A 24,000-nucleotide genomic window follows, 5' to 3' on the forward strand; every position below is an offset into this window, starting at 1 on the left:
CGCAACATTTATAAGGAAGCCGGACACTATTCGGCAAGCACATGGAATTTGGAGGAGAACCCGCCTTGCAATGCCGAAGACAATATGCGCGCTGGACTAATCGTCATTGAAGCCTGGTTCGGGGGCTACTGAGGGAGTCCTGGACTAGGAGGTGTCCGGATAGCCGAACTATCATCATCGGCCGGACTCCAAGACTATGAAGATACAAGATTGAAGACTTCGTCCCGTGTCCGGATGGGACTTTCCTTGGCGTGGAAGGCAAGCTTGGCGATACGGATATGTAGATCTCCTACCATTGTAACCGACTTTGTGTAACCCTAGCCCTCTCCGGTGTCTATATAAATCGGAGGGTTTTAGTCTGTAGGACAACAACAATAACAGAAATCATACCATAGGCTAGCTTCTAGGGTTTTAGCCTCCTTGATCTCGTGGTAGATCCACTCTTGTACTACCCATATCATCAATATCAATCAAGCAGGAGTAGGGTTTTACCTCCGTCGAGAGGGCCCGAACCTGGGTAAAAACATCGTGTCCCTTGTCTCCTATTACCATCCACCTAGACACACAGTTCGGGACCCCCTACCCGAGATCCGCCGGTTTTGACACCGACAGTGACCGTTAGGCATTTCGATGGGACCAACATGTCAACTTAGTGGGACCAATTTCTTTAGGGTTAGGGCATAAGGTAATCTCGGTGAGACCGATTACACAAACTTGGTGGGATCGACTTTGGTAATAAGCTAACCAGAGAGTTGGTCAGGCAAACTCGGTGGGACCGATTCGCTCATCTCGGTGAGACCGAAACGTTACAAAAGGGAAACAGAGAGTTTGCATTGCGAACTCGAGTGGGACCGATCGCTCATTTCGGTTAGACCGAAACATCATGAAGGAAAACTGAGAGTTTGCAATCCCATCTCGATGAGACCGAGATCCCTATCGGTGAGACCGAAGTGACTAGGGTTTCCGGTAGTGGCTATGTCAAATGAACTCGGTGGCGTCGGATAGATCAAATCGGTGGGGCCGAGTTTGACTTTTGGTTTGAGACATATGTGGATATGATAAAGTGGTTGAGGGTTTTTGGAGCATATCACTAAGCACTTTGAGCAAGCAAGCCATTAAGCAACACCTCATCCACTTTTAATAGTATTGGCTTTCCTATGGACTCAATGTGATCTTGGATCACTAAAAGTAAAATGTAGAGTCTTGAGCTTTAGAGCTTGAGCCAATCCTTTGTCCTTAGCATTTTGAGGGGTCCACATTCCTAATCCATGCCATGACAATCATTGAACTTCCCTGAAATATTCATCTTGAAATAGCATTAATTCAATGAGCTATATGTTGTTAATAATTACCAAAACCACCCAAGGATAGTTGCACTTTCAATCACCCCTTTTTGGTAATTGATGACAACATATAGATCAAAGCTTTGACAAATGATAATAAGATTGAAATACATCATCGCTTTGAGAAGTATGTGATAAGCAAGAGCTCCCCCTAAATTTATGCATTATTTAAGACTTGCTTTTGAATGCAAATGCACAATCAATCAGTATCATGGGTTACTCTTCCATGTCACATACATCTTGGTGGAGCGCTCAAAATGATAGCAATTAAAAGTATGCACTCATCACCAAGCAAGGTGAATGATCATATATGGATATAAGAGATAATATCATCCAAGCAAACGTTAAAGAGCATGTGATCAAACACATGATCACACAAGGACATAAGGTATCAAACAAGCACACAATAAAGTTCAACCAAACAAATAGCAAGAGAGACAAAAAGCAACACACTTTCTCGAAGCCTATGATCTATACATATTTCTCCCCCTTTGGCAACAAGTTACCAAAAAGTTCAAATATGCATAGTGCTATGCGTCTCTCGGGCTTGGTCTTCAGGTGTAGAGAGAACTCCAAGGATGAAGGCATCAGTCGATGTAGTTGGAGCTGGTGGAGTGGCTGCTGGAGGTGGCATTGAAGTTGTAGCTGCTGGTGCTGATGTGGTAGCTCTAGTATCTAGTACTAGCACTGTAGCTGACCTCTGGCCTCTTGGCACTCACTGAAAAGCATCTGTAGCTGCCTCCCCTTTCTTCTCCTCTACTTCCTCCTGGAGCTGCTCAACTGTTGTCTGCATCTCAGTGACTTTCAGATCAAGATCATAGAATTTTTGTTCAATGATCCTCTCCAAGCTCTCCTGATTCTGAATCAGGGTGGCCAAGCCCTTCTCAATCCTAAAAGTTGATTGGATCAGATATCCAAGTTGATCTTGTTTGCTCTTCAAGAACACTTGAGATGCCTCTTCAGCACTTGGCATCTTTGCATCTTTTTCTGTCCTTGCCTTAGCTCTCTTCTCTTGTGCTTGCACTGCTGAAGGAACATTCCATTACAACGGTGTTGTCTTAAAATTCTAGCTTGAGAGGTAAGTGCTCCTTATCCAACAAGTAAGTGACTGTGCCCATCTTTGAGTTGATGAGCACCTAAATGTGTGGAGCATACCCACAAGATATTTTCTGGTCAGCAGCTGTCCTCTTGATTGTCTCTACAATCAGACTCATGACCTTGAATTTTTGAGGCACATCAAAAATGTGCAGCAAGTTGATTGAATGTCCTCTTATCATCCTATGATCTCCAGATTTGGGTAGCAGAGTATGCATTAAGATGGTGTTGATAGTAGGCAGACCAGACAACAAATATTTCACTGAGCCCAACTTATGAGTTTCCAGGGCTTCATCAGGAATTTCCCTATACATACTTGCCATGGAGTTGTGGTCTTTCTTCTTCTTGGAATACACATCCAAATCATCCTCATGGTCTTCTGGGGCACTGATCAACTTTTCCCATTCTTCAACAGTTGACTGGTGCCTTGTACCTTCAGACATCCACACTATCCTTCCATCTGGATAGAAATGAGCAGTGGAGTAGAATTGCATGATTAGCTCATCATTCCATTTGGTGAGCTTCTGTCCAACGAACTTGTCAACTCCACAAGATTTGAAGCTGTCATGTACACCTAGAAAGTGATCTTCATTCTCCTTAATATATTCCCAATCAACCCATCTCATATCACAAACAATTGGCTTCTTGTCAAGCAGAATCGTCTCATAGAAATCTTGTTGTTCTTTGGTATGGAACCTATAGTCCACAACAGTTCTCCTTCTCATGTCATATGGATCAGACTGTCTCCAAAGTCTCAATCCTGCATCCTTTCTGATGTTCATGTCCTCTGCCACTGGATGACTGTCACTATGGTCTGGAATCTTTGGTTTAAGCTTTCTGAACACTTGGGCTTTAGCATCTTCTTCTTCATCCATCTCAGGCACTGGGGTCTTGTTCTTCTGCTCAGCAGGAATGTTTCTGGTGCTTCTCTTGGGTGCAGACTTGGTGGTTTGAGCAGCAGCTTTGGGAGCAGGTTTGGGCTTAGAAGTAGCAGCCCCTGGCTTGATTGCATCTCCCATAAGCTTTTGTGACTTGGGTGTTGGTGCAGCATCCTCTTACTCTTCCTCTTCTTCTGAATCTCTTACCATAGTTGACTTTCCAAGAACTTTTGCAAATGTGGTTCTTTCCCTCTTCTTCTTCTTGCAACTCCAACTGCCTTACCATCATCTGATTCTATTGTGAATTTCATGGTTTCTCCTGTTGGAACTTTCCTTGGCTTTGACATTGGGACTCTCTTTGCTGGTGCCTTCTTATGCGTATGAGGCTTTGTTGCAACAGCAGTGCCATACTCTTTCTTCAGCACTTTATTCTTTGAGGTAGCCTCATCCTGAACAGCAACTTAGTCCTCATCCTCAGAGTCTGAGGTTCTCTTCTTTCTTGTCCTGGTGGCTTCCTTGGGCAAGTTACTTGGTTTGCGGTGTGTTTGTTGACATCTGATGAATTGTGGATTTATGATCAGATTATCTGCCCTCATCATAGCTGCTTGAGGGACTAGTGCCCTCACTCATTTGCACCTGCTCTTCAGATTTATTCTGGCTATCACTCTGGTCAGACATCTTGGCAGGCAAATTGACAGCAAACCCTGTGAATAGATATAGATGAGGTAGAGTAGATGAGCATCACAAAGTGAAGAGGTTTTTGCAAAACAAATGAGTCAAAAAGTTAGTTTTAGTTCTCTACTGAAATGACTTTGGAGCTACCGAATTGATAAACTCGATGATACCGAAGGAACATTTGGAACCTAAACTAGTGAACTCGGTCAGACCGAGTCACTGTTTTGTGGCATCGAGATTGCTAGGGTTTCACAGAGAATTGAACTCGGTCACACTGATTTGCAGTTTTCGGTCAGACCGAAAAGCGCATGTGCAATGGCCTAAGCCAAATCAGTGAGACCGATTTCTACAATTCGGTCGGTCCGAGATGAGTTCAGCGGAGACCTAACCCTAAATTTTCGAATCATACTTAACCTAAAGGAATTTTTCTCTGCATAGATTGATTTCATACGTGGCTACGATCATGGCATTGTCCTTGTGCTTAGAATCGAAGGTAAAAAAGATAGCACAAGGGGCCAAACTTATACCCTAGTTCGGCGGGAGTTTGCTACGGCGGTAGCGGCGGAGCAGATTCCCGTTGACGGCGACAGAAACTAGCGGCAGGAGGTCGCTGTCAGCAAGGAGACGATCCGGAGACCCGAGGAGACAAAGCAGGATACGCGCGGGCTGAGGGCTTTTGAAGAAATTTCCAAAATCTCACCCATGGATATATATATCCCCCTGTTGGTGTGACCAAGTGGTACAACTCGGTGGCACCGAGATGCAGAATCGCAAGCGATTACTGCAACTCGTTGTGACCGAAATGTTGAAATCGGTTGCACCGAGATAAAAACCTAGATCAACTTAGTGAACTCGGTGTGACCGAAATGGATGACTCGGTCAAACCGAAATGCACAAAGAGGTTTTGGAAGTTTAAGTCTATGGCGAATCGGGGACTCCGAGTGCTCCTCACATAGAGTGGTTCAAATCTGACTTGATCAAACTTTGTGATGTAGCATGAATAGAGTTTGAGACGAGAAAAGCATAGATAGCTAGATGAGGTTCTTAGGCATTCTTGTCCATCCACTTGGCAAAAGAGAAAGATCCAAACAATCAAAGCAACAAGTGGATGTCCTCGAATGAGTAAATATGCAACCAACATGCTCACCCAATAAAATGGCAAATGAAATATGTGGCAAAGCATGCACAAACACTCTAGCATCTATCAAGCAATTTACGATGACTAGGTCATCTATATATAAGTATATTGGCTTAGGAGTCAAATGAGAACATTTGGTCATAGGTCATACTCATTATTTAAGCACAAGTGGGGTTACCACTTTTACATAAAACATTGTTGTGTTCACACCGTTAGAGTTGCTTTAGCTCAATTTTTAGAGTAAGGCTCCCCCTAGATGTGATATCCCCCTAAGAGGGATGAAGTAACCTTGGGTTTTGTCGATGATGACTTCATGTAGGTGTTGAAGATGTGGATGCTCAATGTTGATGTAGATCATTCGGAGCAATCCATTGGAGTGAGTTGCACTTTCAATACCTACACGGGTTAGTCCCACAAGGAACAAGCAAGGATATCCATAGACATAGAATGATGTACACACAAGATGATGTCCATGAAAGCATTAGTTTACATTGTCCCTTGTCTTACCAACAAGAGGGTTTGTGACTCCTTGAACTAGTGCAGGATATGGAAGTTGTTTGCACTTGTTCTTGCCAAAATGATATGAGTGAAGTGAGTTAGCGGAGTCACCCTGAAGAACACTCTAGTTCTTCTTCTTCGGGATCCACATCATCTTGATGGGAATCCTTGGGGTTGTACTTGTACCTGATGAAGTAGAACTTGATGTAGCCTTGGTAACCCACTTGACCAAGGCCTTGGGAGCTTCTTCAAATGCATCAATCTCCTCTTGAAGCTTATCCTTGCCTTGTTGCTTGTGGTCTTGTGGTGGAAGATCATCTTGAGCTTGTGTCCCTTGGAACGAAGTAGGATCATACTTATATTGTTGAGGAACAAACTTTGTCTTGGGGTATTGATCTTATTCCCACTCAACTCCATTGGCATTGAACTTTCGTTCAAAACCAACACCTTGGTTCTTTCGGTGCCTTCCTTGCTTGCGTACAATTTCCTCAAATTGCTTACTTCCGGCAAGGCTCTTGTAAACACCTTTCTCTATAATTCCCTTCAATAAGCTATTTTCTTGCTAAAGTGTAACTTGGCTAAGAGAATCATTAGTGGAACCAAGGGAACTACTAGAAGCAACAACATTGGATTTAGCATGTTTATTGGTACTACTAGAAGAAGAATCTTTCTTACTTTTGTTGCTAGATTTAACTTGTGGCATGTAAGTAGACAAGAGTAAATGCTTGGCAATGTAAGAAGAAATTTTCTTGCAAAGATCATCATTGATTTCCTTTAAAAATTCATGCTCTTGCTCTAGGTTGAGCTTTTCAAAGCGTAGCTTCTCATGAGTCTTTAAAAGTTCTCGATGATCTTCCAAGGTAGTTTCATGAGATAACTTAAGAGTATTTAGTTCTTTAGTTAGACGCTCAATCTCATTCTTATCATTGTCATTCGTTTTATCTTGATTGGCATGATTTATATCAAATTCATCATAGTTTTCATAATTAGAGTTATCAACAAGTAAATCATCATCACCTAGCAAATCATCTTCGTCACTATTGAAATCAGCATACTCGGGGTGTGATATCTTTGGGCCTTTAGCCATGAAGCATCCTCCAATTCCTTCATTTGGTGAGTCAAATATGTCATAGGAGTTGGTTGACACAAGTGCTAGACCGGCAACACCTTCATCTTGAGTATATTCGGAGTCGGAGTGATAACTTCTTTCGGGGTGATGGTCGGAATCGGAGCCGGATACCCATTCACCAACATGAGCTTGATGTCTTCGTTTTGTGTAGCTCTTTGATGATTTGTCCTTTCTCTCCAAATCCTTGCTTCTCCGGGAGGTTCCTCGTTCATAACAATCATCTCTGGTCCTTCTCTCTCTTGGTGGTGATTCTTCTCTTCTACTTCTTCTTTTAGGTGAATCTTCTCTTCTTTTGTAGGGAGACGTACACTCATTGGAGTAGTGTCCGGGTCTTCCACAATTGTAGCAATTACGTTCACGACTCGAAGATCTTTTGTCATTGTAGGACCTTGACTTGGAACTTCTTTCCTTGCTTCTACTCTTGTAGAACTTGTTTAAGTTCTTCACCATTAGGCTCAATTCTTCGTTGAAGGTTTGTTTCTCACTTGATGATGTAGGAGCATCACATGAGGCTTTGTAAGCACCACTTGACTTGTGGTGAAGCTCTTCTTTATCCTTGAGTGACATCTTATGAGCAACAATTCTTCCAATGACTTCCGTTGGCTTGAGATCTTTGTGATTGGGAATCATTTGGATCAATGTGCACACAGTATCATATTTTTCATCCAAGGATCTTAGGATCTTCTTGATGATGAATCTATCGGTCATCTATTCACTTCCTAAGCCGGCAATCTCATTTGTGATGAGAGCAAGCCTAGAGTACATTTCAGCGACACCTTCACCGTCCTTCATTTTGAACTTGTCAAGCGGACTTTGAAGCACATCCAATTTAGATTCCTTGATGGAGTCAGTACCTTCATGCATATCAATGAAAGTATCCCAAATTTCCTTTGCATTCTCAAGAAAGTTGATTTTGTTGAATTCTTCGGGGCACAATCCGTTGAAGAGAATATCACAAGCTTGAGCGTTGTATTGCAGCATCTTCAACTCTTCTGCGGTAGCTTCACGGTTCGGTCCTGTCCCATCGAAGAACTCACCTTTCAAGCCAATACACATAATAGCCCAAACGGCGGGGTTATGTCCAAGAATATGCATTTTCATCTTATGCTTCCAACTAGCAAAATTAGTACCATCAAAGTAAGGACCTCTACGGTGGTAATTTCCCTCGCTAGACGCCATACTCTCCTAGGTTGTGAAACCAAGGCTATGATCACTAAAAGCTATGGAAATCAAGGCAAATGGAGACTGTATCTTTGAGACCACTTGTACGATAGAAAGTATGTCTAGAGGGGAGTGATTAGACTACTTGACCAAATAAAAGTCTAGCCTTTTCCCAATTTTAGTTCTTGGCAGATTTTAGCAACTTAGCACAAGTCAAGAAATCAACCCACACATGCAAGTCTAAGAGTATAGTAGCAGAATGTAAAACATTGCACATGAAGGTAAAGGGAGGAGTTTGGAATGTTCAAAACGCAATTGGAGACACAAAGATTTTTGGTGTGGTTCCGATAGGTGGTGTTATCGTACATCCACGTTGATGGAGACATCAACCCACGAAGGGTAACGGCTGTGCGAGTCCACGGAGGGCTTCACCCACGAAGGGTCCACGAAGAAGCAACCTTGTCTATCCCACCATGGCCATCTCCCACGAAGGACTTGCCTCACTAGGGTAGATCTTCACGGAGTAGGCGATCTCCTTGCCCGTACAAACTCCTTGGTTCAACTCAACAATCTTGACGGAGGCTCCCAAGTGACACCTAACCAATCTAGGAGACACCACTCTCCAAAAGATAATAGATGGTGTGTTGATGATGAACTCCTTGCTCTTGTGCTTCAAAAGATAGTCTCCCCAACACTCAACTCTGTCTCTCTCATAGGATTGGATTTGGTGGGAAGATGATTTGAGTGGAAAGCAACTTGGGGAAGGCTAGAGATCAAGATTTATGTGGTTGGAATGGAATATCTTGACCTTAACACATGAGTAGGTGGTTCTCTCTCAGAAAATGAATGCTGGAAGTGTAGGCACGTTCTGATGGCTTTCACCACGAATGAAGAAAGGGTGGAGGGGTATATATAGCCTCCACACAAAATCTAACCGTTACACGCAATTTACCAAAATCGGTGAGAACGAATCGGAAAACTTGGTCAGACCGATTTAGTTCATAATGTGACCGTTAGGCATTTCGGTGGGACCGACATGTCAACTCGACGGGACCGATTTCTTCAGGGTTAGGGCATAACGTAATCTCGGTGAAACCGCTTACACAAACTCAGTGGGACCAACTTTGGTAATAAGCTAACCAGAGAGTTGGTCAGGCAAACTCGATGGTACCGATTCGCTCATCTCGGTGAGACCAAAACGTTACGAAAGGGAAATAGAGAGTTTGCATTGTGAACTCGGTGGGACTGATCACTCATTTTGGTTAGACCAAAATGTTATGAAGGGAAACAGAGAGTTTGCAATCCCATCTCGGTGAGACCGAGATCCCTATCGGTGAGACCGAAGTGACTAGGGTTTCTGGCAGTGGCTATGTCAAATGAACTCGGTGGCGCCGGATAGATCAAATCGGTGGGGCCGAGTTTGACTTTTGGTTTGAGACATATGTGGATATGAGAAAGTGGTTGAGCGTTTTGGAGCATATTGAAGGAAATATGCCCTAGAGGCAATAATAAAGTTGTTATTTATATTTCCTTATATCATGATAAATGTTTATTATTCATGCAAGAATTGTATTAACTGGAAACTTAGTACATGTGTGAATACATAGACAAATAGAGTGTCACTAGTATGCCTCTACTTGACTAGCTCGTTGAATGAAAGATGGTTAAGTTTCCTAGCCATAGACATGAGTTGTCATCGGATTAACGGGATCACATCATTAGAGAATGATGTGATTGACTTGACCCATTCCGTTAGCTTAGCACTTGATCATTTAGTATGTTACTATTGCTTTCTTCGTGACTTATACATGTTCCTATGACTATGAGATTATGCAACTCCCGAATATTGGAGGAACACTTTGTGTGCTACCAAACATCACAACGTAACTGGGTGATTATAAAGGTGCTCTACAGGTGTCTCCGATGGTGTTTGTTGAGTTGTCATAGATCGAGATTAGGATTTGTCACTCCGATTGTCGGAGAGGTATCTCTGGGCCCTCTCGGTAATGCACATCACTATAAGCCTTGCAAGCAATGTGACTAATGAGTTAGTTACGGGATGATGCATTATGGAACGAGTAGAGAGACTTACCGGTAACGAGATTGAACTAGGCATTGAGATACTGACGATCGAACCTCAGGCAAGTAACATACCGATGAAAAAGGGAACAACATATGTTGTTATGCGATTTGGCCGATAAAGATCTTCGTAGAATATGTAGGAGCCAATATGAGCATCCAGGTTCCGCTATTGGTTATTGACCGGAGATGTGTCTCGGTCATGTCTACATAATTCTCGAACCCGTAGGGTCCACACGCTTAACGTTCGGTGACGATTTATATTATGAGTTATGTGATTTGATGACCGAAGGTAGTTCGGAGTCCTGGATGATAACGGGGACATGACGAGGAGTCTCGAAATGATCTAGCCGTAAAGATTGATATATTGGAAGGCTATATTTGGACATCGGAAAGGTTCCGAGTGATTCGGGTATTTTTCGGAGTACTGGAGAATTACGGGAATTCGCCGGGAGAAGTATTGGGCCTTATTGGGCCATACGGGAATAGAGGAGGCAAGCCAAAGGGGAGGAGCCCCCCCCCCCATGGGTCCAAATTGGACTAGGGGGAAGGGGGCGGCGCCCCCCTTGTCCTTTCCTACTCCCTCTCTCTTTCCCTCTTTCTTCTCTCCTACTCCGGAGAGGAAAAGGGGAATCCTACTAGGACACTTGGCACGCCCCCTCTAGGGCCGGCCTCCTCCTCCTCCCTCCTTTATATATGTGGGAAGGGGACACCCCAAAGGGACAACAGACACACAAGTTGATCATTGATCTTTAGCCGTGTGCGGTGGCCTCCTCCACCATAATCCACCTCGGTCATATCGTTGCGGTGCTTAGGCGAAGCCCTACGTCGGTAGCTTCATCAACACCGTCATCATGCTGTCGTGCTGACGGAACTCTCCCTCGAAACTCTACTGGATCGTGAGTTTGTGGGACGTCACCGAGCTGAACGTGTGCATATCGCGGAGGTGTCGTACGTTCGGTACTAGGATCGGTCGATCGTGAAGACGTACGACAACATCAACCGCGTTGTCTTAGCACTTCCGCTTATGGTCTATGAGGGTACGTGGACGACACTCTCCCCTCTCATTGCTATGCATCACCATGATCTTGCATGTGCGTAGAATTGTTTTTGAAATTACTACGTTCCCCAACACATATCACTAAGCACTTTGAGCAAGCAAGCCATTAAGCAACACCTCATCCCCTTTTAATAGTATTGGCTTTCCTATAGACTCAATGTGATCTTGGATCACTAAAAGTAAAATGTAGAGCCTTGAGCTTTAGAGCTTGAGCCAATCCTTTGTCCTTAGCATTTTGAGGGGTCCACATTCCTAATCTATGCCATGCCAATCATTGAACTTTCCTGAAATATTCATCTTGAAATAGCATTAGTTCAATGAGCTATATGTTGTTAATAATTACCAAAACCACCCAGGGATAGTTGCACTTTCATCCTCACGCCCTCACACAATGCGAGATGTTGTGATTCCACTAGTGGTTCCCTTGAAGGAGGCAACCGAACCTTTACAAACAAGGTTGGGGCTATCTCCTCAACTTGATTAGAGGCTCCCAACGATACCACGGAGCTTCACCACAATGGATTGTGGCTCTGAGGTGACCTCAACTGTCTAGGGTGCTCAAACACCCAAGAGTAACAAGATCAGCAAGGGATTAGTGGGGAGAATCAAATATCTCTTGGTGGAAGTGTAGATCTGGGCCTTCTCAACCAATCCCTAGAAAATCAACAAGTTTGATTGGCTAGGGAGAGAGATCAGGTGAAAATGAGCTTTGGAGCAACAATGGAGTTTGGGAAGGGAAGAGGTAAGTCTTCTTGGAGAAGAAGACCCCCTGTATATAGGGGGGAGGGAGAAAGTAACCGTTTTCTGTCTCAGCCCGCAGCTAAGTGGTACTACCACTCCATAGGGTGGTACTACCACTTAGGAGGTACTACTCAGTCCTAGCACAGAAGTCAGAGGAGACAGAGGGCGGTAGTGCCGCAAGAGCGGTACTACCGGAGCCCCAAGCGGTACTACCGCAAAGAGGCTCTGGCTAGAATAGAGTAGCAGTACTAGAGCGAGTCAGGGCGGCAGTACTGTGCCAAGTGGTACTATCGCTCTAGTGTCGCTCTAGTACCGCTTAATAAAAGTGGGTAACCAAAAGTAGCATAGGAGGGGAACCCCCAAGCGGTACTAGAAACTGCGCTAGGTGCGGTAGTACCGTGCAAGTGGTACTACCGTTCTACTGTCGTGCCAGTGCCGCTAAATATAACAGAGGCAACCGAATGTTGCAGACAAGGGAACCCCCTAAGCGGTAGTGGACTGGTAGTGACCAGTGGTAGTACCATTGGGCGGTACTACCGTGGTTACAAGCGGTACTACCGCTGGTGCTAACTTTGGTTGACATAGGAAAACAGGTCAGGCAAGCTCCAGGCAAACGGAAAGGCAAGGAGGGTGGAAGAAAAGTTGTGCACGTGATGATTCCACCCAAACCATTCCAACACGGATCCCCTCTTAATAGTACTGGATTCCTACGACTCAAACCACCGAAAAGAAATCGATAGGAAAAACACTGTCTTCTGTGAAAGGCTTTGGAGGGGCTCCACCATCTTGTGTCACCTAGAGTAGTATTTTAAGAAGCTCAATGCACACGATTAGTCCACAAAGCGTATTGTCATAAATCACGAAAATCACTTAGGGAGAAATATGCTCTAACATATTGCAATTGACAAAGATACTCCTTCAAATTTGAACTAAAACCACGGCAATTATTATTGGTTGGTGGGAGTACCAAGGACGACAGCTATCCTGGCCCAGTTGTGGAATACTCCAGCTTGGATCTACCCTCCTACGGGTTTGGCGAAAATCAATGTTGGTTGTGGCGTGTCCGGATCAGGGGAGGCGGCTGCATTCTGTCAAGATGATCAAGGCCTTTTCCTAGGAGTATGACTTGAGAGTGACTTCCACCGTGCACAGGATACACCATGCATGTATCCACGGTTTGCCATTGTGTAAGATTCATGCCATGTTTTCTGTTTTTTGAAAGAAAAAAATTGTCTTGTTTCTGGATTTCTATTATCTTGCTCTAAAGTGTGTCACGGTATTTAATTGTGTACCAGGAACTCCAAGAAAAAAGATCTAATGAAATATTGTGTTTTTAGAATTTGATGAAATATTTTTTAAGAAACTGGTGAAATATTTTTAGGGGTGTGAAATAATATGTAATACTATGTGTCATACATGTGCATGTATATAGGGTTTTTAGCGGTGCATATATACAGGTATATTGGGCTCAATAGACATGGGCCGTGGGTTGGGCTTGTGGTTCAACTTTGTGACTACAAGAGTGATGCAGTACCTTGGGCTCGGCCCATTAGTTTTCTTCCTTCTTGACAACCATCACACCTAAATGGGCCAGCCTATGTAACGATCGCTTTTGTATTTTTCCTACACGTTCTTAGCCAGTTTTGGGAGGCTTCTAGAAGCTTCTGGCTAGTTTTTTTTGTTTTCCATCTAGTTTTTTTTCTTTTTCCTTATTTCATTTTTTATTTTCACTTTTTCTTTGTTTCACAAACTTTTGGGAAGGGGTCCGAACATAAACATTAACAACATATTCCGACAACAAGGCCGACAACTTCACATGGACCCTCATCATCGTGTATGGGGCAGCCCGGGATGAGTTCAAGGCTGATTTTGTCCGTGAATTGGTTAATCTGGCGAAAGATAATCCCTATCCCATTCTTGTAGGTGGGGATTTCAATTTGCTTCAATTTCCAAACGAGAAAAGGTGCGGTAGATTTGATAATCATTGGCCTTTCCTTTTCAATGTTGTCATCGACAGTCTAGATCTGCGAGAGCTTTCCATGATTGGAAGATAATTCACTTGGGTGAACAGTCTTCCGGAGCTGACATATGAGAAACTAGATCGTGTTCTAATGGATACTGAATGGGAATCTAAATTTCCTATGGTGTCTGTTCGTGCTCTACCTCGTATCGAGGCTATATCAGACCACGCACCCATTCTCCTAACTACTGGTTTGCCACGACCACAACATATACACAAGTTCAAGTTCAAACTTGGGTGGTTGCTTCGGGATGGCTTCCATGACATGGTCAAGGAGGTGTGGGAGAAACCGGTGGCCGGGCCTACCCCAATACACAGATGGAGTAACAAAATGTGTGCATTACGTAAATTCCTTGGTGGTTGGGCTAGGCATACGGTGGGTATCCTCAAAAAGGAGAAGCTTCATATTTCATCTATCATTGATGAATTAGAAGCTTTGGCAGAGATTAGACCTCTATCTGAGCATGAAATCGAGATCAAGAATCATTCGAATGCATAGATAGCTAGCATGTTGCGTGAAGAGGAACTCAAATGGTACCAACATTCTAACTCTCAATTTTATCCTAAAAGGTGATTCGAATACTAGATATTTCCATGGAGTCGCCAATGGTAGACACCGAAAGAAAATTATTCATTCCCAACAACAGGATGAGGGCACGACTGAGGGGCATGAGCAACTTAAATCTTATATCACTAATTATTACAAAAATCTGTTCAGAGCACCAGAGAAAGGAAACTTCTCGATGGATGAATCCCGAACAGATGACATCCCCTAGGTCTCTGATGAGGAAAACAACCTTCTAATAGCCCCATACTCCGAGTAGGAAGTTAGAAAGGAAGTTTTGCTAATGGAGCATAACAAATCCCCAAGTCCAGATGGTTTTCCCGTAGAGTTCTATCAGAACTTCTGGGAAGTCATCAAACCGGATCTCCTACTTTTGTTTAGAGACCTTCATGCTAGTCAACTAGATTTGTTTTGCTTAAACTTCAGTGAGGTTATTTTAATACCTAAGATTAATGAGGATAAAAGGGTACAACATTGCCTCCCTAATGTTAGTTTTAAAATATTCACGAAGGTAGCGACTATTAGGCTAAATTCGGTTGCTGAACATGTGGTTCATCCTTCACGGACAGCTTTTATGCAAGGCAGACACATCCTAGATGGAGTTGTTATCCTTCATGAAATAGTCCATGAATTACACCGAAAAATTTTGAATGGGATGGTACTCAAAATAGACTTTGAAAAGGCTTATGACAAAGTCAAGTGGCCCTTTCTTCAACAGACTCTAAGAATGAAAATATTTTCTACAGAGTGCGTGCTATGATCCATAGCATCGTTACTGGAGGTAGTGTTTCCATTAAGGTCAATGATGATGTTGGACACTATTTCCAAACGAAGAAGGGATTGTGACAAGGTAACTCGTTATCGCCCATGCTATTTAATATAGTGGCGGATATGCTAGCGGTCATGATTGAGCGTGCCAAGGTTGATGGCCAAATTGATGGGGTAGTAAATCATCTAGTTGATGATGGTCTCTCTATACTTTCGTATGCCGACGATATGATTCTCTTCATGGATCATGACCTCGAGAAAGCAAGAAATATGAAACTGATTTTATCAACTTTCAAGCAACTCTCGTGTCTTAAAATCAATTTTCATAAAAGTGAATTGTTTTGCTTTGGCGACACTCAAGACTAGGCCCACCTGTATGCTGAACTGTTCGGATGCAGGTTGGGCCAGTTTTCGACCACATATTTGGGGATAAAGATACATTATCAGAGGCTCGCAAATGCTGAATGGAAACACGTCGAGGAGAGACTGCAAAAAAGACTTAGTAGTTGGAAAGGTAAACTGTTGTCTCTTGATGGAAGATTGGTCCTCATAAATTCAGTACTAAGTAATATGGTACTATAGATGATTTCCTTCTTCTAGTTGCCGAAAGGAGTTTTACATAGATTGGATTATTTCTGATCAAGATTCTTTTGGCAAGGATATAGCGAGAGAAAGAAATATCGACTGGCTAAATGGGGTGTGGTTTGTGTTGGGGAACGTAGCAATTTCAAAAAAAATCCTACGCACACGCAAGATCATGGTGATGGCATAGCAACGAGAGGGGAGAGTGTGTCCACGTACCCTCGTAGACTGTAAGCGAAAGCATTATGACAACACGGTTGATGTAGTCGTACGTCTTCATGATCCGACCGATCCAAGTACCGAACGTACGGCACCTCCGAGTTCAGCACACGTTCAGCTCGATGACGATCCCCGGACTCCGATCCAGCAAAGTGTCGGGGATGAGTTCCATCAGCACGACGGCGTGGTGACGATGATGATGATGCTCTACTGGTGCAGGGCTTCGCCTAAACTCCGTGACGATATGACCGAGGTGGAATATGGTGGAGGGGGGCACCGCACACGGCTAAGGAACGATCCGTAGATCAACTTGTGTGTTCTAGGGTGCCCCCCTGCCCCCGTATATAAAGGAGCCAAGGGGAGGGAGCGGCCGGCCAAGGAGGGCGCGCCAAGGGGGAGTCCTACTCCCACCGGGAGTAGGACTCCCTTCTTTCCTAGTTGGAGTAGGAGAAGGGGGAAGGAGGAGGAAGAGGGGAAGGAAAGGGGGGGCGCCGTCCCCTCTCCTTGTCCTATTCGGACTAGGGAGGGGAGGGGGCGCAGCCCACCTCTTGCCTCCTCTCCTCTTCTCCCTTAGGGCCCATCAAGGCCTAATAACCCCCGGGAGGGTTCCGGTAACCCCCCGGTACTCCGGTAAAATGCCGATTTCACCCGGAACACTTCTGATGTCCAAACATAGGCTTCCAATATATCAATCTTTATGTCTCAACCATTTCGAGACTCCTCGTCATGTCCGTGATCACATCCGGGACTTCGAACAAACTTCAGTACATCAAAACTTATAAACTCATAATAAAACTATCATCGTAACGTTAAGCGTGCGGACCCTATGGGTTCGAGAACTATGTAGACATGACCTAGAACTATTCTCAGTCAATAACCAATAGCGGAACCTGGATGCCCATATTGGCTCCTACATATTCTACGAAGATCTTTATCGTCCAAACCGCATAACAACATACGTTGTTCCCTTTGTCATCGGTATGTTACTTGCCCGAGATTCGATCGTCGGTATCCAATACCTAGTTCAATCTCGTTACCGGCAAGTCTCTTTAATCGTTACGTAATGCATCATTTCGTAACTAACTCATTAGCTATATTGCTTGCAAGGCTTATAGTGATGTGCATTACCGAGAGGGCCCAGAGATACCTCTCCGACAATCGGAGTGACAAAACCTAATCTCGAAATACGCCAACCCAACATGTACCTTTGGAGACACCTATAGTACTCCTTTATAATCACCCAGTTACGTTGTGACGTTTGGTAGCACCCAAAGTGTTCCTCCGGTAAACGGGAGTTGCATAATCTCATAGTTACAGGAACATGTATAAGTCATGAAGAAAGCAATAGCAATATACTAAACGATCAAGTGCTAGGCTAATGGAATGGGTCATGTCAATCACATCATTCTCCTAATGATGTGATCCCATTAATCAAATGACAATACATGCCTATGGTTAGGAAACATAACCATCTTTGATTAATGAGCTAGTCAAGTAGAGGCATACTAGTGACATTATGTTTGTCTATGTATTCACACATGTATCATGTTTCCGATTAATACAATTCTAGCATGAATAATAAACATTTATCATGATATGAGGAAATAAATAATAACTTTATTATTGCCTCTAGGGCATATTTCCTTCAGTCTCCCACTTGCACTAGAGTCAATAATCTAGATTACACAGTAATGATTCTAACACCCATGGAGTCTTGGTGCTGATCATGTTTTGCTCGTGAGAGAGGCTTAGTCAATGGGTCTGCAACATGCAGATCCGTATGTATCTTGAAAATCTCTATGTCTCCCACCTGGACTTGGTCCCGGATGGAATTGAAGCGTCTCTTGATATGCTTGGTCCTCTTGTGAAATATGGATTCCTTTGCCAAGGCAATTGCACCAGTATTGTCACAGAAGATCTTCATTGGTCCCGATGCACTAGGTATGACACCTAGATCGGAAATGAACTCCTTCATCCAGACTCCTACATTTGCTGCTTCCAAAGCAGCTATGTACTCCGCTTCACATGTAGATCGGGCCACGACGCTTTGTTTAGAACTGCACCAACTTACAGCTCCACCGTTTAATAAAAACACGTATCCGGTTTGCGATTTAGAATCGTCCGGATCAGTGTCAAAGCTTGCATCGACGTAACCTTTTACGACTAGCTCTTTGTCACCTCCATATACGAGAAACATATCCTTAGTCCTTTTCAGGTATTTCAGGATGTTCTTGACCGCTGTCCAGTGATCCACTCCTGGATTACTTTGGTACCTTCCTGCCAAGCTTATTGCTAAGCACACGTCAGGTCTGGTACACAGCATTGCATACATGATAGAGCCTATGGCTGAAGCATAGGGAACATCTTTCATTTTCTCTCTATCTTCTGCTGTGGTCGGGCATTGAGTCTGACTCAATTTCACACCTTGTAGCACGGGCAAGAACCTTTTCTTTGCCTGGTCCATTTTGAACTTTTTCAAAACTTTATCAAGGTATGTGCTTTGTGAAAGTCCAATTAAGCGTCTTGATCTATCTCTATCAATCTTGATGCCCAATATATAAGCAGCTTGACCGAGGTCTTTCATAGAAAAACTTTTATTCAAGTATCCCTTTATGCTATCCAGAAATTATATATCATTTCCAATTAATAATATGTCATCTACATATAATATCAGAAATGCTACAGAGCTCCCACTCACTTTCTTGTAAATACAGGCTTCTCCAAAAGTCTGCATAAAACCATATGCTTTGATCACACTATCAAAGCGTTTATTCCAACTCCGAGATGCTTGCACCAGTCCATAAATGGATCGCTGGAGCTTGCACACTTTGTTAGCACCTTTTGGATCAACAAAACCTTCTGGTTGCATCATATACAACTCTTCTTCTAGAAATCCATTCAAGAATGCAGTTTTGACATCCATTTGCCAAATTTCATAATCATAAAATGCGGCAATTGCTAACATGATCCGGACAGACTTAAGCATCGCTACGGGTGAGAAATTCTCATCGTAGTCAACCCCTTGAACTTGTCGAAAACCTTTCGCAACAAGTCGAGCTTTATATATAGTTACATTACCATCAGCGTCAGTCTTCTTCTTAAAGATCCATTTATTCTCAATGGCTTGCCGATCATCGTGCAAGTCAACCAAAGTCCATACTTTGTTCTCATACATGGATCCCATCTCAGATTTCATGGCCTCTAGCCATTTTGTGGAATCTGGGCTCATCATCGCTTCCTCATAGTTCGTAGGTTCATCATGGTCAAGTAACATGACTTCCAGCATAGGATTACCGTACCACTCTGGTGCGGATCTTACTCTGGTAGACCTACGAGGTTCAGTAGAAACTTGATCTGAAGTTTCATGATCAATATCATTAGCTTCCTCACTAATTGATGTAGTTGTCACAGGAACCGGTTCTTGTGATGAACTACTTTCCAATAAGGGAGCAGGTATAGTTACCTCATCAAGTTCTACTTTCCTCCCACTCACTTCTTTCGAGAGAAACTCCTTCTCTAGAAAGGATCCAAATTTAGCAACGAAAATCTTGCCCTCAGATCTGTGATAGAAGGTGTACCCAACAGTTTCTTTTGGGTATCCTATGAAGACACATTTCTCCCATTTGGGTTCGAGCTTATCTGGTTGAAGTTTCTTCACATAAGCATCGCAACCCCAAACTTTAAGAAACAACAACTTTGGTTTCTTGCCAAACCATAGTTCATGAGGTGTCATCTCAACGGATTTTGATGGTGCCCTATTTAACGTGAATGCGGCCGTCTCTAAAGCATAACCCCAAAACGATAGCAGTAAATCAGTAAGAGACATCATAGATCGCACCATATCTAGTAAAGTATGATTACGACATTCAGACACACCATTTCGTTGTGGTATTCCGGGTGGCGTGAGTTGCGGAACTATTCTGCATTGTTTCAAGTGTAGACCACACTCGTAAGTCAAATATTCTCCTCCACGATCAGATCGTAGAAATTTTATTTTCTTGTTACGATGATTTTCCACTTCACTCTGAAATTCTTTGAACTTTTCAAATGTTTCAGACTTGTGTTTCATTAAGTAGATATACCCATATCTGCTCAAATCATCTGTGAATGTGAGAAAATAACGATACCCGCCGCGAGCCTCAACATTCATTGGACCACAAACATCAGTATGTATGATTTCCAACAAATCAGTTGCTCGCTCCATAGTTCCGGAGGTTGTCAAACTTAGTTTGAAGTCTCTGAAGATTATCTGTCAGAGTCTTAGATCGATTCAAATCCTCACCCAACAGGTCATCGCTTCTGTCTAGTTGATTGTGAATCTTTTCAAGCCTTCTGTTGTTTAACAACAATTTTAGCAAGTTTTGAATAACTAGGCTTGAGATTGTCATCAGATTCATCCTCACTAGAGTTAGAGGGGGAATGTTTGAGTACCTTGGCACCTTTTGCCATGAAGAAGTAAGTGGGAGCATAGTCATCGAGGCTTTTGTCAGCAGAGTTGGTGTCACGCCCAATATGCGACCCTATCCAAAAGGAACTCGAAGGTCCCACCAAGGATAGACCCGCATATTGAAATGCTTTTGCAAGGTGGATATCATTACATCAACATTACATAATAGGTGGGGATACATACAAGAGGCATACAATGCCACACGAATACAACATCATCTTACAGAAGAGAACCATCCGACTACGGATGAAACACAAACAGAAACTCAAACGACATCCACCCTGCTAGCCCAGGCTGCCGACCTGGAACCTATCCCCTGATCGAAGAAGAAGCAGAAGAAGAACTCCAAAATAAGCAAACATCACGCTCGCGTCAAGATCATCGCATAACCTGTACCTGCAACTGTTGTTGTAGTAATCTGTGAGCCACGAGGACTCAGCAATCCCATTACCATGGGTATCAAGATTAGCAAAGCTTAAAGGGAAAGGAATGGGTAAAGTGGTGAGGTTGCAGCAGCGACTAAGCATATATGGTGGCTAACATACGCAAATAAGAGCGAGAAGAGAGCAAGCGGAACGGTCGTGAAGCTAGCAATGATCAAGAAGTGATCCTGAACTCCTACTTACGTCAAACATAACCCAAAAACCGTGTTCACTTCCCGGACTCTGCCGAGAAGGGACCATCACGGCTACACACGCGGTTGATGCATTTTAATTCGAATCTGGTGTCAAGTTATCTACAACCGGACATTAACAAATTCCCATCTGCCCATAACCGCGGGCACGGCTTTCGAAGTTTAAACCCTGCAGGGGTGTCCCAACTTAGCCCATGATAAGCTCTCGCGATCAATGAAGGATATTCCTTCTCCCAGGAAGACCCGATCAGACTCGGAGTCCCGGTTTACAAGACATTTCGTCAATGGTAAAACAAGACCAGCAAGACCGCCCGATGCGCCGACAATCCCAATAGGAGCAGCACATATCTCGTTCTCAGGGCAACACCGGATAAGCTAAGCGTACAGGTACCGACTTAACCCAAGTTGTCAAGGGATGGTCCCGCACGGTGCTCTAGTTTGGACCAACACTTAGACAAGCATTGGCCCGGGGGGGCTATAATAAAGATGACCCTCGAGAGAGCGACTCCCAAGGGAAAAGTAGGTGGTGGTGAGGCAAATGGTAAAACCAAGGTTGGGCCTTGCTGGATGAGTTTTATTCAAAGCGAACTGTCAAGGGGGTCCCATAAATCACCCGACCGCGTAAGGAACGCAAAATCCGGGAACATAACACCGGTATGACGGAAACTAGGGCGGCAAGAGTGGAACAGAACACCAGGCATAAGGCCGAGTCTTCCACCCTTTACCAAGTATATAGATGCATTAATAATATAAGAGATATTGTGATATCCCAACCAAAATCCTGTCCACCATGGAGCAATCTTCAACTTCACCTGCAACTAGCAATGCTATAAGAGGGCTGAGCAAAGCGGTAACATAGCCAAACAACGGTTTGCTAGGAAGGGTGTCAAAGGTTAGAGGTTCATGGCAATTTGGGAGGCTTGATGAGCAAAAGATAGGTAACCCAGCATAGCGATAGAACGAAGCAACTAGCATAGCAATGATAGTAGTGAGATCCAGGGTAGCAGTCATCTTGCCTGAAATCCCGCTAGAAAGAAGAACGAGTCCATGAAGAAGACGAACGGATGAAGCCACGAAGACGAACCAAGCGTAGACGAACGAATCCTCACGAACGCAACGAAACAGGAACTATTGAGAAGAAGCACACAACAGGTAAACACACCACATATGAACAAGGCATAATGCACAAACAAGCATGATGCATGACAAGGCTACATGAAGCTACTCATGGCAAGAGATGATGCAAACAAGAACAACACATCAAAGCAAGTTTAAATGAGGCCGGGAACAACATATAACAATTCCGGTAAGTCCTCATATGCAAATTTCGAAATTGGTCCAGATCTGAATAAACCTTATGTTCAAGTTGTTAAACAGCAAGTTAAGATGCACAAAGATGATCTACACGAGATTCTAGTTAAGTTACATATAAAGTTCATTTAGTTCGGAGCTACGGTCTAGAAGATATGAGCAAAACAAGTTAAACATGGCATTGATGCAAAATGCATACAAACATCAAGCAAACACCTCAAAACAAGGATGCAACATGATAATATGAAACTACATGCAAAGTCAAGCAAGTTTCATATAGAGCACGCTCAAAACGGAGCAACGATTCAACACACACACATGAAACAAGTTTAAAGGACAAGCTGTCCAAAACAGCAACTAAGCATATTGCAAGCACCAAAACAACATGCTACAGCATCTCAACATAAAAACAAAAGACATGGGCATGATGTACAGGTAAGCATAACAAAACATGAACACTGAGCTATCTCCAGAAATCACTAGAACATGCTCAAAAACACATGGCAAGATTGCAAATAATAACAATTCAGACTTTGCAGAAAAATAACATCAGGTTGCAATGTTTAGAGCTATCAAACAACATGTTACAGGAACTTATCATGGCAAACAAAGGCATGGCATGAATCTACTAAATGCATAGAACAAAAGTCCCTTACTGACCATGAGCCAAAAAGGATCAGAAAATATGATGGCACCCATGTAAACATGGCAAGTTATAATACAGATTCAAACATGGCAGAAACAGAATTATGAAGGCATGTTGGTGAGCTTGTACCAATCACCACAGAGCAATACATGGCATGGCAAGGCAACCAACAGTAATAATACATGTTTATGAAGCTAACCAAGTCAAGAACAAGTTCATAGCATGCAAGGATCAACTACAACAACCTTGGCAAAATTGAATAACATGTAAACAATCTGCCAGGAAACATTTTGAAGCAAAAGTAGAGCACAAAAATGACATGCTAGACTACTCCATAATTGCAAACAGGGGCATGAATGGATAGAGGACAACCATATGTTCAAAACATCCTTACTGAAGTATCTCAAAATATGCATGGATCTCTCTGTAGCATCAAGTTTACATGGCATAAAAATAACAGCAGAACAGGGACTGAAATCAGCAACATCACGAAGCCTAGTTTACATGCTTGTGCTACTCATCACATTGATCACAAAAATACATGGTAAGCACCTCTGTAAAGAAGACATGGCATAGTTCGAAACACATGTAGACATCAACCTCATAGGATGCACACATCAATCATGGCAAAAATGACAAAAGAGCTAGTTCTGTTAAGAAACAGGAACTAACATTATGAAGCATTCTTGCAATGAAGATTCAGGCATCAATATGACCTCAAATGAATATGATGCAATGGAATGAAATGATGTACTCGTTGAGACGAACAATTTGACATATTACACGCACGAAACGGAGCTACATGCACAGAGATATGGCAGGTCGAACATGACATGAAAATTACACAGATCTAGGACTTAACAGATTTTCTCACCCCGGGGAAAAAGTCAACCGCGGCGAGGACTTCGCCGGAATCTCGCCGGAGAGGAGGGGGATGGCCGGAGACTGGCAGATCCGGGCCGGATCTCGCCGGATCCGGGCCGGATCCCGGCGAGGGGAGGCGGAGGAGGC

The sequence above is a fragment of the Triticum dicoccoides genome, chromosome 7B, assembly GCF_002162155.2.
Source record: "Triticum dicoccoides isolate Atlit2015 ecotype Zavitan chromosome 7B, WEW_v2.0, whole genome shotgun sequence".
Classification (NCBI taxonomy): domain Eukaryota; kingdom Viridiplantae; phylum Streptophyta; class Magnoliopsida; order Poales; family Poaceae; genus Triticum; species Triticum dicoccoides.